The following is a 13,624-nucleotide window of genomic DNA, read 5'->3' on the forward strand; positions in this document are numbered from 1 at the left end:
TAAAAGTTTGTCTAAAAGTTATCCAAGAGCAAGGAGAAGAAAATAATTAAGTTGACTAGAGGGATTTTGTAAGTGTAGTGAATCTACACTACATTCTGTTAGACTCCTTTAATAGCTTCATCAATGATAAGGAGAAAAGTAGAGAAAGCATATTAATTAAATCAAGTGCCATTAAAACTTAAAAAAAATTATTAAGTGTGCCAGTCCAAGAAACTTAATTCAAATATGCCCTAAGATTATAAACATTTCAAACAAAATAATGTTGTAGAATTTGCATTTATTGAAAGAGTTCCTGGAATAATGTTTCCAATTTAGGTGACCATGGTACCATTTATTAAAAGCAAGAAAAATCAGAAAGAGGTATTTTTTGCTTCTATGTCAATGATATATCTAATTTGTCTGGCCCTGCAGGTGAAAGAAAAAAATATATAAGGTGTGCAGAGCAATAAACACGATTGAAAAAAATCAGGATTAGACCATTAATCTGTCTTTGATCATCTGCTTTTCTTTGCAATGAAATACTTTGAACTCTCACTGCATAGTCAGTTCTGCTTCATTCTTTAAAGAACAATCCCAGACCTGTAAGAAATTCTGTATAATACTCTAGAACAAGATTCATCAATAGATCCTGCTGTTATCTGGTTCTAGCCATGTAGTGCTCCTATACAATTGAGTCTGTCATCAGCTTGAGCCTATTTTGAAGCTCTTTCCATTCTTTATTTCTTATTCTTTCTCCTGTGATGGCTTTAAGCCTATCTTTATAATGTGAGCTGATTTCCAGCACCTTTGTGAGTTTCTCCTTCTTCTTACCAATCATTTCTTTAAGTTTGGAAAAAAAGAAAGGGGGAATTTCTTTTTCTAACTCCAGTCCCTATTTCATGCTGACAGACACTACATACCAAAGCTGTATTTCTATCTACTTCAATGATTATCTATATATTTAATAACTTTGAACTTCTTGTTTTATTTTTTCTCATTTATTCCTTGCTTGTTATTGCTTACTACTATTCAATGTCTGATAGCAACTTTTTGTTACAGCAAAATATAAACAACATATATACATATACATATTTATAACTGATAACAAAATACTTTTCTAACTAATTCAAAAAAAAAGTATAGGTTTTAATTTACTGCTATTGTTAATTGTATATCTGGATTTAAAATAAACAATATAATGTTGAAGATGAATCAGAATAAATATTAATGTGGCCTTAGAATAATTTTTGCTAATTTTATTATGTGAATAAGTTATTACTTGCCAATAATTTAAACTTAATGTTGAGATTGAATCACTAATATACAAAAGAGTAGTACTTTTCCATTACATTGGGGGCTTTTTTAACTATAATGTAAAATTTTGCTTCAGTAACATGCTAAAGATGTATACCGCTCCCTTTCTGATACCTGGCACAAGATTAAATAAAATTTTATAAAAATGTGTGGGAAAAATTTTCAAAAACTCAATATCATATCTGAATATATAAACTATATGAAGGAAAAGATAGCTATTAGCACTTCAAGACATTGAGTCTAAAAATATTTTCTTGAAGTATCTTCAATGATGCATTACCATTGATCAAGAGAAAGGTAATTAGAGAGAGAAAAACACAGAGACAGAGAAGGAGAGAAAAGAGAAAGAGTTCATCAAACTAAGAAGCTTCTACACTATCAAATATTTATTTATTCTAGCCAGATTAAAATGACACCCACTCACAGAATGGAAGAAAATATTTTCACACCACACATTTGAAAAGTGTTAATATCAAAGACATAAAACACTGATGAAACTTTTCCAGAAAAAAAAATTCAAACAACTGTGGGGAGCAGCTGAAGAACTATAGAACATCTAGGCAATGCATTCTAGTAACTGATTCATAACACCAAGAACGCTCTGTCTTGTTCCTCAACCAAGCGTGTGCAAAAGTCTGCTATCGCAAATTAAACACTTTCTTCTCCTTGGATGCCAGCCTGCATCTTCCTGATGGTTTGCGACTTGCAACACTTTTCACTAAACTTGTATATATCTACAAAGAGCCCCATTTCTGATTGTTCATTCCATTAACTGCCTGTGCATCTTCCCTGCAAATATGCTTTGGAATATTTTTATCACATAATATACTATAAAGAGAAAAATTTGGTCAGGCAGGAGCAGCAGCCTATTCTGTCTAGCCACATTTGTCTGTGGGTCCTTCCTTCACTGTTTTACAACAGGCAATACCAGCAAAAATGAGGTGGACAATATAAACAAAAACTTCTTCAAAACAGACATGCTCATAGATAAAAGGCATAATAAAATGGTTGGCATTCATCACCACAAAAGTTTAAATTAAAACAATGGTGAGAAATCATCTTAAATCTGGAAACTGCAAATATCAAAATGAATAGAAAAAACTAGTGTTGATGTAAATGTGTGGAACACTCACTGCAAAAAGAAATGCCTACTAGTCCAACCTTTCTGAAAAATTATATGAATTTTCTTAAATAATCATAAATTGAGTTTTCATAAAACAAATTCTGCTTCTTTATTGGGGGAGGGGGGAGGGGCTATACCTGGCGGCACTCAGGGGTTACTCCTGGATCTGCACTCAGAATTCGCTCCTGGCAGACTTGGGGCACCATTTGGGATGCTAGAGATCAAATCTAATTCCATCCTGTGTCGTCAGCTGCATGCAAGACAAATGCCTTACTGTTGTTCTATCTCTCTAACCCCAGAAATTCTACTTTTTTTTTTATTTCTTAATTTTTTTATTCTTTTTGGTTTTTGGGCCACACCCGGCAGTGCTCAGGGGTTACTCCTGGCTGTCTGCTCAGAAATAGCTCCTGGCAGGCACAGTGGACCATATGAGACACCGGGATTCGAACCAACCACCTTTGATCCTGGATCGGCTGCTTGCAAGGCAAACGCCACTGTGCTATCTCTCCTGGCCCCGAAATTCTACTTCTTATTAGCTACATCAAGGGTTAAAAACTCTATTCAGAAAAGACATTTGCATTTCTATATTTTTTGCTGTTTTTTTAACTTGTTTTTTTTATTTTTATTTTATTTTTAATATATATTTTTAAGTAAGATGATCATAGTTGGGTTACAGTCATAAACAGAACACTCCCCTTCACCAGTGTAACATTATCCCCCCTTCCCATCCCCTGCCTGTATTCGAGACAGGCATTCTACTACAGTTATTTGTTTTTAAGTTCAGTAAATTGTATTTTTTTTTCCTTAAAGGATAAGAGTAAAAAATATAGTAAAGGTGTGATAGTGGCAATCGCCATTGTTTGCATAGTTTTTTCTGTTTTTTTATTTTGTTTTTTGTTTTGTTTTGCTTTGCTTTGCTTTGGGGCCAAACCTAGTAATGCTCAAAGTTTACTACTAATTGGGTTGTAAATTAAAACTGAGTCAGCTATACACTAGGCAATAAATTTACCTATTATATTATTACTGCAGCAACAATATTCATATGTTCATTACAGCACCATACAAGAGATAAAATCTGGAAATAAAGCAATTGTCTAAGCACAGGTGACTGGATAAAAATAGTATAGTACATATATGTAATGAAATACAAATTATGTAAAAAGATGAAAATAAATTTAAAAAATGGTTGCTATGTGGATGGATATGGAAAGTTAGAGAGTGTATATATGCTGAGTGAAGTTAGGAAGAAAGAAATAGATATAAAATAATCTTCTCGTATCTTGATATAAAGAAACAGAGTAGGAAAATAGCAATTGTTCAAAATCAACAAAAACTGAGACCAGATTTTTATTGTATTTTATTATATACTTCACCAAATCATAAATGTTTATTTCTCTTGTGTTTCAAATTTTCATCTTCGGTTTCATGTGGTAAAGGTGAGATACTATCCTACAGGAATTATGCATATTAAAAATAATCCTCAAACATAACTAAGCTAATATTATATAATCCAAAGATAATGTACAATATCATTCCATTTTAAAACATAAATGTAGGCAGTGCTGGTACAGATGCAGGAAGAAAGGGATTCTCATTCACTAATGGCAGGAATGTCAACTGGTCCAGTCTTTTTGAAAAACAATATGGACACTTCTTAAAAAAAACCTTGATTGTGTTTCGATGTGACCCAAAAATACCACTCATTGAAATATATCCTAGGGACCCATGATGCAGAAAACTCATCTGCACTCCTATTTCCATCTCTACACTATTCAAAATAGCTAGAATCTGGAATTATCCCAAATGTCAGAGAACAGATGGATAAATGAAGAAATAATGGTACATCTACACAATGGAAAACTATACAGCTGTTTAGAAAAATGAAATTTTCTTAATATTCAGGGGTCCTCAAACTTTTTAAACAGGGGCCAGTTCATTGTCCCTCAGACCATTGGAGGGTCTGACTATAGTAAAAACAAAACTTATGAACGAATTCTTATGCACACTGCATATATCTTATTTTGCAATGAAGAAACAAAACAGATACAAATACAATATGTGGCCTGCGGGCCATAGTTTGAGGACCACTGATAGATGAATATGAAGATTTATATGCTGAGTGGAATTGAATCAGAGGGAGGGGAATAAACATAAAATGATCTCACTCATTTTTTTTTGAAAATGGTAATAATACCCAAAGACAACAGAGAAGAGGACCAAGAGGATCAATTCATGGTAGTAAACTTGCAACAGTAGCAATGAAGGGAACAATATGACAATGATATTTGGAAATGATCACTCTAGAAAAGAACTGGGTCCTGAGAGGAGGTAAAATAATATGCATGATACCACTTTAGTATCACATTTCAAACAATATTGTCAGATGGTAAAAGAGAAGAGTGAGAAAGAGAAGGAAAAGTCTACCATGAAGGTAGGGTTATAGGGAGGGAAACTGAGAATATTGATGGCAGGAGTTATGCACTAGTGAAGGGGCAGGTGTTGGCATTGTATGACTGAAACTCAAAAATGAACAACTATGCAACTGCACTTTACAGTGATTTGTTTAAAAATTATTTAATAAAATATATTATACCTAAAATTCCAAATCTTCATCTATTTACCTATAATCATTATATAGGAAAACACCCTCCAAATTCTCACTCTTCTCTTAAAAAATAATTAAGCACTCCTTTGGCTCAACTCAGGGCAGACACATCTCTTTTATTTAAAGTAGCTACTCATCCTTCACTTTTTATTTTTTCCAAAACAGGATGCTGTATTTCTGAAACAGTATGATTCTATTCTTTCATGAGAGGGATTTGGGGTCCTAACTCTGCTGCTTCCAAATCATGTCTCATTCTAGTTTCTCTTGTTCATACAATAAAACCCATGTCATTTTTTTTCCATAGCCACTTCTATTTTCATCCTCACACCAAAGTTAACAACCAAATTCCATTTAGGTACTAGAAAAAAAATAATAGTGAAGATAATGTGAGGAATCAGATCTAATATAAATCTCAAACCAGCTCACTCATAACATTTCCAGTGTGATGCAATCTGTTTCATTATTTTCGGATTTTGAAATAACTCTCAAATGGATCTGTTTGCTGCTCTTTTCTCTTCCCAATCATTCTATACACAGCAGCCAAAATGCCATCCTATTGCTTAAAACTCTTCTGTCGCTGCACTTAGAACTTAATATAAATTTGTCATCAGGAACTAAACCTGCATGACCTGGCCTCTGATAACCTTTCCACTTCAGTACATGACACTTGCTCTCTGAATCTGCAGCTCCAGTTCACTATTGCCACAGGCTACAATGGTCTTTCAGTTATTAGAGTACAATAACCTCTTTCTCTGCTGGTCTTTAGGTTTGTTGTTATCTTTGAACACATTTGTCCTTTAGATTTTTGTCCTTCAAGTTTAAGACTCTTTTTCTTCCAAAGACATTTTGTAAAGGAATCTCTATTTACTTTCAGCACAACACTATTATTCTTATTTATACTTACTATAATATAAATTTATTAAAATATAATTGTAGTGCATCCTCATAAGAATGTAAGATCTGTTAGGACAGATTTTAAGTCTTTCATAGCTTTGCCAGTAGCTTCATGCTAATTAAGACATGGTAAGCTTAAGATATGGTATCTATTAAGATATAGTGTCTTAACTCGAGTTAAGATATGATATCTACAGAATTAAAAAATATCTCTACTTCCTCAAACTTATCTTCATTTAACAAATAAAGATAATAATTTTAAATGGTTCTTGATTTTAAGGGGAATAATTGGTGATCACTTTCTTTCCAGACAAATAATAAAAAATCTTCCAACTCTTTTGAGTAAAGCAATAATTTGCTTAAGGAACTCTGAAGAACCAACTCCTACCTCAGCTGCTATACTTTTCTATAGGTTGAGAATCAGAAATTCTAGGCGAAACTCCTGAATTTTTTTTCCCTGTTGTAAACTCAGTGACCATTCCTTAAAATTATATACACATCTATCAATGTTCAAATCTTAGTTTTCACTAATTTCAATTAACTATAGTCTAACTCATGCTGTATCTGATAGCAACAATCCTGAACCGTTTACAGTCCACACATAAACATAAAAACCCTTCGGAAATTTAGTGACTTTCAGTAATTTAGCTTAACGGAATCCAAGTAATTTCATTCACTTCATCAAATACTCATTGTGATTATTCTAATAATTATCCAAAGACTTAGTAAAATAATAAAAGTTCTAAAACAATAACTTCTTAGTTCCTACTACATTGCATCTCACTTTACTTCCCAGTCATTACCTACGTATATAGCTGAGAAGAAAAAAAGATAAGTATATTGAAAAACTCACTCTATAATTTTTCATTGTTTTCTTCAAAAATTGCTGATGTATATACAAAAGTAATGAGCTATCATATCTTGACATTAAATATAAAAAAGTATTATTCTTTAATAGTTAAATTTTGTATTTTTAAAATAAAAGAAAATTATGACAGTTCCATAAGGTAACATATATAACATAAAACATATATATAACATATATATATATTGGCTTTTACACTTAGAATAAAATAATTATTTTTTTTTTTGGTTTTTGGGCCACACCCGGCGGTGCTCAGGGGTTACTCCTGGCTATCTGCTCAGAAATAGCTCCTGGCAGGCACGGGGGACCATATGGGACACCGGGATTCGAACCAACCACCTTTGGTCCTGGATCGGCTGCTTGCAAGGCAAACACCGCTGTGCTATCTCTCTGGGCCCTAAAATAATTATTTTATGTAACTAATGATGATGAATTAATTAACATATAAAGAGGAAAGACAAAATGAATTTTCTAGGAGAAAAAAATTAATAAAGTGTAACTTTGTGGAAATTAGTACCATATAAAGGAATAAACTTCAAAAACTTAGGCTGCAGAATAGAAAATAAAGATTAAGGTAAAGATTTGCAGTAATAGCAATGAGCCAGAGTACTGATATCATTCTCATTTTAATAATGTTAGTCTTTATTAATTTTAATATTTTATTGAAGTTTTGAGATGAATTATGCACTGATTCTGTTATTTTTTAAATCTACTTGTCAGTAAATATATATATACAGAAAAGATAGGATTTGTGGAGGATAAAAGTGGTAAATTTTATGTGTCAACTTGTCTAGACTAAAAAGTATCCACTTAACAGACAAAAGACTTTGTCTTTGAGAGGGCATTACTGGATAAGATTAGTGTTTAGAATTGGTAAATTGAGTTCAAGGGCTTATTCTCTTCAATGTGGTTTAACATTTTGAAATCCTTTTAGAAAATAACCAGAATAAAGAAGTTAGAGGAAGGACAAATATATTTTCCCTTGTTCGATCAAGACTGTCTATTTTCTGTCCTCATGAATTAATTGTTCTTATGCCTTTCAGATCAGAATGGAACTTGTATTATATCTTCCCAGATTTTTTTAATTAAACAACTTTATTATATACATGATTGTATTTGGGTTTCAGTCATGTAAAGAACACCACCCATTACCAGTGCAACATTCCCACCACCAATGTCCCAAATCTCCCTCCTCCCCACCCAACCCTCGCCTGTACTCTAGACAGGCTTTCCATTTCCCTCGTACATTCTCATTATTAGGATAGTTCAAAACGTAGTTATTTCTCTAACTAAACTCATCCCTGTTTGTGGTGAGCTTCATGAGGTGAGCTGGAACTTCCAGCTCTTTTCTCTTTTGTGTCTGAAAGTTATTATTGCAAGAATGTCTTTCATTTTTCTTAAAATGAGTGAGACCATTCTGCATCTTTTTCTCTCTCTCTGACTTATTTCACTCAGCATAATAGATTCCATGTACATCCATGTATAGGAAAATTTCATGACTTCATCTCTCCTGATAGCTGCATAATATTCATTGTGTATATGTACCACAGTTTCTTTAGCCATTCATCTGTTGAAGGGTATCTTGGCTGTTTCCAGAGTCTTGCTATGCTAAATAGTGCTGAAATGAATATAGGTGTAAGAAAGGAATTTTTGTATAGTATTTTTGTGTTTCTAGGGTATATTCCTAGGAGTAGTATAGCTGGGTCGTATGGGAGCTCAAATTTTCCCAGATTTTATACTACTGATGCCTCTGTTTATTTAAATTGCAGAGGATAAGCCCCTGTATTTATCACTCCCCTATTATCTATCTATCTATCTATTTATCTATCTATCAATCATCTATCTATCTGTTACTGTGCATTTCAGAAGAAAACTAATATATAGATAAATGATAAGGTTAATTTTGGGGAAATTTTTTTGTGATAGGCTATGTTCAAAGGGAGAAATGCATGGGTATGATGTGGTAATAGAAGAAGTGAAGAGTAAGCAATTTTCCCTGTTTTATTGTTTAGCAAAAACATACATTAATTTTAATAGGAAAACAATATAATTATAAAACAAAATATCATAATTTATTATATTAGCTTATCACTATGCTTGCACAATTATACAACTTCTATTAGTATATGATAACTCATAGCATAATAATTAAAATTAGTAAAGTTTGATTTGTAGATGCTAAATTTGAGGTACTTTGATACTGTCAAGTAGAAGGTAGTGAGATATTACGTCTAGAATTTAGAGGCATCAGCTCAGTTATGTTGAGAATGGAACAATATTGTGCCAGGCTAAGAGAAACAAGACAGTAGAAAAAAGTTACTAAAAAACATCATTCATAAGTATAACATAAAGTAGAGCAAAAAAAAAAAAGGAACAGAAAAGAAACTGAAAATATTTTAGACTCAGACCACAGACCTATAGTTAATTGTGGGTGGGCTAAAAAGGGTGAGGTGAATTCAAGTGAAGTTGTGGCAAGATATTGGTATTCTGATTGTAATGGTTGGGTCATTATATATTTTGAAGAGACATGACAGTTTAATTCTAAAATATATAGCTATATATTATCATTATAGTAAATAATATTTTACTAATTATAAAATTCAGTGATAGGACTTAGATTAAGAAGAAAGCAATGAGTCAAAAATGTTCTTGCAGTATCTTCTTAATAAGAAATGGTTTTTGGTTGTTGAAGAAAGTGGTGAAGGAGAAACATTAAATGTTGCTAACATAACAGCACAGTTTGAATGGTAGAAAGATAAATATACTCACATGTAAAGAAAACAAAATGTGAATCCTATGGCTGACCTTGCATCTCAAAATTTGAAAGATCATTGACCACTACTCAAAAAAATCACAGAGATCTTATATTGTCATGGAAATCTCCTGCAGTTAATATAAAAAGTAGGGAAAAGATTTGGAGAAGAGTATGAGGACACAGGAATAACAAATATAAAAAGTATTTCAGGATTATAGTGAAAATTCTCACAAGGAGAAGAGTGGGTCAAGGGCAGAGAATACAAAGTACTCTGGGGATGCTGGTGAGAAATGTAGTTTAGCACTTTGGGCAATGGCAGAGAAAATTTGTGTTAAAATATAGTGATTATTTTAATTCCAAAAGACCTTTAGATAAGCATTATTGTGAATGACAAGTGACTAAAGCTGTTTGCTGCCTCAGTGATTTCAGTACTGATGGCTGCTGATGGCATATGCATAAGTTAGAGCTTTTCTAAATTAAATTTTAAAGCTAACACAAATCTTACACACTCAAAACTATACAAATTATGTAGCTATATATTGCCTTAGTGTGAATTGTCTTCGATGATGCAGCAGCATACAAATGATTCAAATTCATGAAGGTCAGAAAAACTAAAATATGAAGTCAGATAATTTTTAAAAACATATAGTAATTTCTTAATAATGTTCTTAAAAATTTCTTTAAAAATTCCAATAATTTTTATACTTGTATTTGTAAAATATTTTTTATATTTGTTACTCCTGTATCCTCTTCCTGTTCTCCAAATCTCTCTTTGCTCCTTATATTAATTACAGGAGCTCTTTATGACAATATATTCTCTATAATTTTTGTGACCAAATAAATAGAAGTTTATCTTACACAATACCCACACAACTTTGATTCCCAGAAACACAAATGATCCCCTGAGTCAATCAGAAGTAATTCCTGAGCTCAGACCCAGGAATAACTCCTGAGTATTGGCAAGTGCAATCCTAAAGGCAAACAGAAAAATTAAAAAGGGAAAACCTAGGATGAAACAATTCAAATATGATATATCATTTCAAACATTGTCCTCTTTAGAAATATAGCAAAACAAGGGCCAGAGCTTGGTGCAGTGCTAGGGTGTTTGCCTTGCACACGGCTGACCTAAGACAGAGGGCCGTTTGAACACCACGTTGCATATGGTCCCCCAACCCAGGAGTGATTTCTGAGCGCAAAGCCAGGAGTTACCCCTGAGTGTCATAGGGTGTGGCCCAAAACAAAAACAAAACAAAACAAAAAAGCAAAACAGTGAAAAAAACTTGAAATATATATTTTTTCTTGAATTATTAAGTCTAACTCGGTATTTTTTTCATTTTAAAATGTGTTTGTGACTTTTGTAACATATTTTTTTGATCTAGAATTTTGTCACAGCAAGCTCACCTACTCTCTGTTTATAGTTTTAAAAAGATGCCAAAACAAAACCCTGACTGTTATACTTTTGAAAAAATTATGTCTTTTAAGACATAGATTTTTACATGTTACTGAGACATGTGAATACAAATCACATTTCTAAATAGCTAAATAGCATACTCAAGTTTAGCAGAATTTTGAAGAAAATAATTTATCTATTAGAAATGATCATTAATAGTCAATGCAATGCAGAGTATCAGATATTAAAAATAGAATATTTCTCACAGAGATAAATATATTATTTTATATATTCATAAATTAATATTCAAGTAATTTCTGATGGAATAGAATAATTAGAAGAAAATACTAGTAACCCTTTTATTATTATTTTACCTACTAATAAATCAAATATTAATAAAACTACATACAATAATTCAAAGTTTTTTCAAGATTTAAGAGTAAACTTCAATTTCAAATTTAAAGTGTTGGAGACATATCTAATCATAATAATCTAAAAAAAATTATTATTATGAGAAAGTATCTCAGGGCTTGAATCAATTATAGCAGTACTGTAGATAGCCTCCACTTTAAAATGTAATTTATAATGATTATTTCACCTATATCATCAAGAAAGTATAGTTTGTTAAAACTAGTCTAAAATTTTATTCTTGTAACAGAATATATCACTTGAGAATCAGTCAATATCATTTGAAAAATATTAATTCTAAAAATATGTTCATATTTTTTTCACTCTTTAATAGAAATTCAGAATGAAATGGGCTTCTTCGTTGCTTTCTAGCGTGAAATCTAAGCAAAAGAGATTTCTTTTTGAGGAAGCAAAACACTATACTAAAAAAAATAGGCATTAAATTTATTTATTTGGGGGGGGATTGGGCCACACTCATTTGATGCTCAGGGGTTACTCCTGGCTAAGCGCTCAGAAATCGCCCCTAGCTTGGGGGGGACCATATGGCTCCAGGGGATCAAACCACGGCCCTTCCTTGGCTAGCGCTTGCAAGGCAGGCACCTTACCTCTAGCACCACCTCACCGGCCCCAAAATTTAACCCAATCAGTTTATTTACAGATGCCCACAGTCAAACAAAACATTACATTGCATTTTAATAAAGACATATGATTTAAAGGAAAACTCTTATTAAGCAGGTTTAAATTAATATAATAATGCAACTAATTCTATATAATTAAGAAATGCTATGGCAGTATCATGACTAATTTTAGAATGATTTTCCAATGCTAATCTATTATAAATAGAATATTCTAGAATTTTGTAACAAATTTTAATCTCTGTGTTATTATTTATTACAATCTGAGTTTATGCAAGCTCTTGGTAATCAGATAAGACTAAGGTAAATCTCACAATAATTCAAGTTATTCTACATCTCCACATCTTGATGATTTTTCTAACCAATAGAATATTACAAGGATGTTTAGATGATATTCCCTTTATTTAGCTTATGCTAATAGTAACTGAACTATCAAATTAGAAACATGTTTTAATCGACTGAATAAAATGGCTGTTATAATGTGAAAAACATATGGAAAAAGGCCCAACTTAAAGTGGTCACTGTTAGTGAGAGCCTAGAGAACACTCTTTATAATCTCATAATATTGAATTTCATCTACAGTGTGAATGAACACAGAAGAGGGAGGGCTCAGAGCTCTATTTAAGACCTTAGGCTGGACTGAAACTTTGAGTACACTTAGATAGACTTTAACAGTTTTTTTCTTCTTTTTTGTTTGTTTTGTTTTGTTTTGTTTTTGTTTTTGGACTACATCCAGTGACACTCAGGAGCCACTCCTGGCTATGCACTCAGAAGTTCCTGGCTTGGGGGACCATATGGGAAGCCAGAGATTGAACCGTGGTAAATCCTAGTCTAGCGTTGGCAAAGTAGAAGCCTCACCACTTGTGCCACTGCTCCAGCCCCAACTTTAACAGTTATGAACAAATTCCTGACTCACATATGAAAACCATGATCTAATAAAGGTATGTTGTTTAGCATCACATTTGCTGCTAATCAATAGAACACCACTATCTGTGGTTTGCAAATGAGCCAAGGAGATAACTCAAGGACCAGATAATATGTCTTGCATGCAGGAGGATCAGGTTTAATCTCCAGATACAAATGTTGCTTGAACACTGGTAGCACCAACTAAGTATAAATACAGGGAAGTCATCAAGCAATACTACATGTGGAACAAAACTAAATAAAAGAGGGGCAGGAGCCATAAAGAGAGGATAAAAAATATGTTCAAATTATCTCTAATTTGTTATATTAGAGAAATTTGAAATTTGAATATTTATTTATTGCATTTTTTTAAAAAACCTATTGGTATATTTTTCTACTAAAATAGATATCTAAATCAATAAACTAGATAGATAGATATATTTCGTTGAGTGATATACCTGTTGACGTTCAGAGCTTAGAACTCTATGCTCAGGGGTCACTTGGCAGTGCTCAGGAGTCATATGCAATACTTGTGATAAAACTGAAGCCAGTCACACAAAAAACAAGCACATTAAGCCCTATTTTATTGCTCTAGTCTAAAACTATATCTTATTATGCTTACCTACTTATTTTCTATAGATTAATGACCAAGTTATGTATACATGTAGATTTTTAATCCTTTGGAAATGTAAAGCATATAAAATCAATAAAAAATACTTCAATTTAGTCGATAAAATAATAAATTAAAAGTTC

Source organism: Suncus etruscus, chromosome 8, assembly GCF_024139225.1.
Source record: "Suncus etruscus isolate mSunEtr1 chromosome 8, mSunEtr1.pri.cur, whole genome shotgun sequence".
Classification (NCBI taxonomy): Eukaryota; Metazoa; Chordata; class Mammalia; order Eulipotyphla; family Soricidae; genus Suncus; species Suncus etruscus.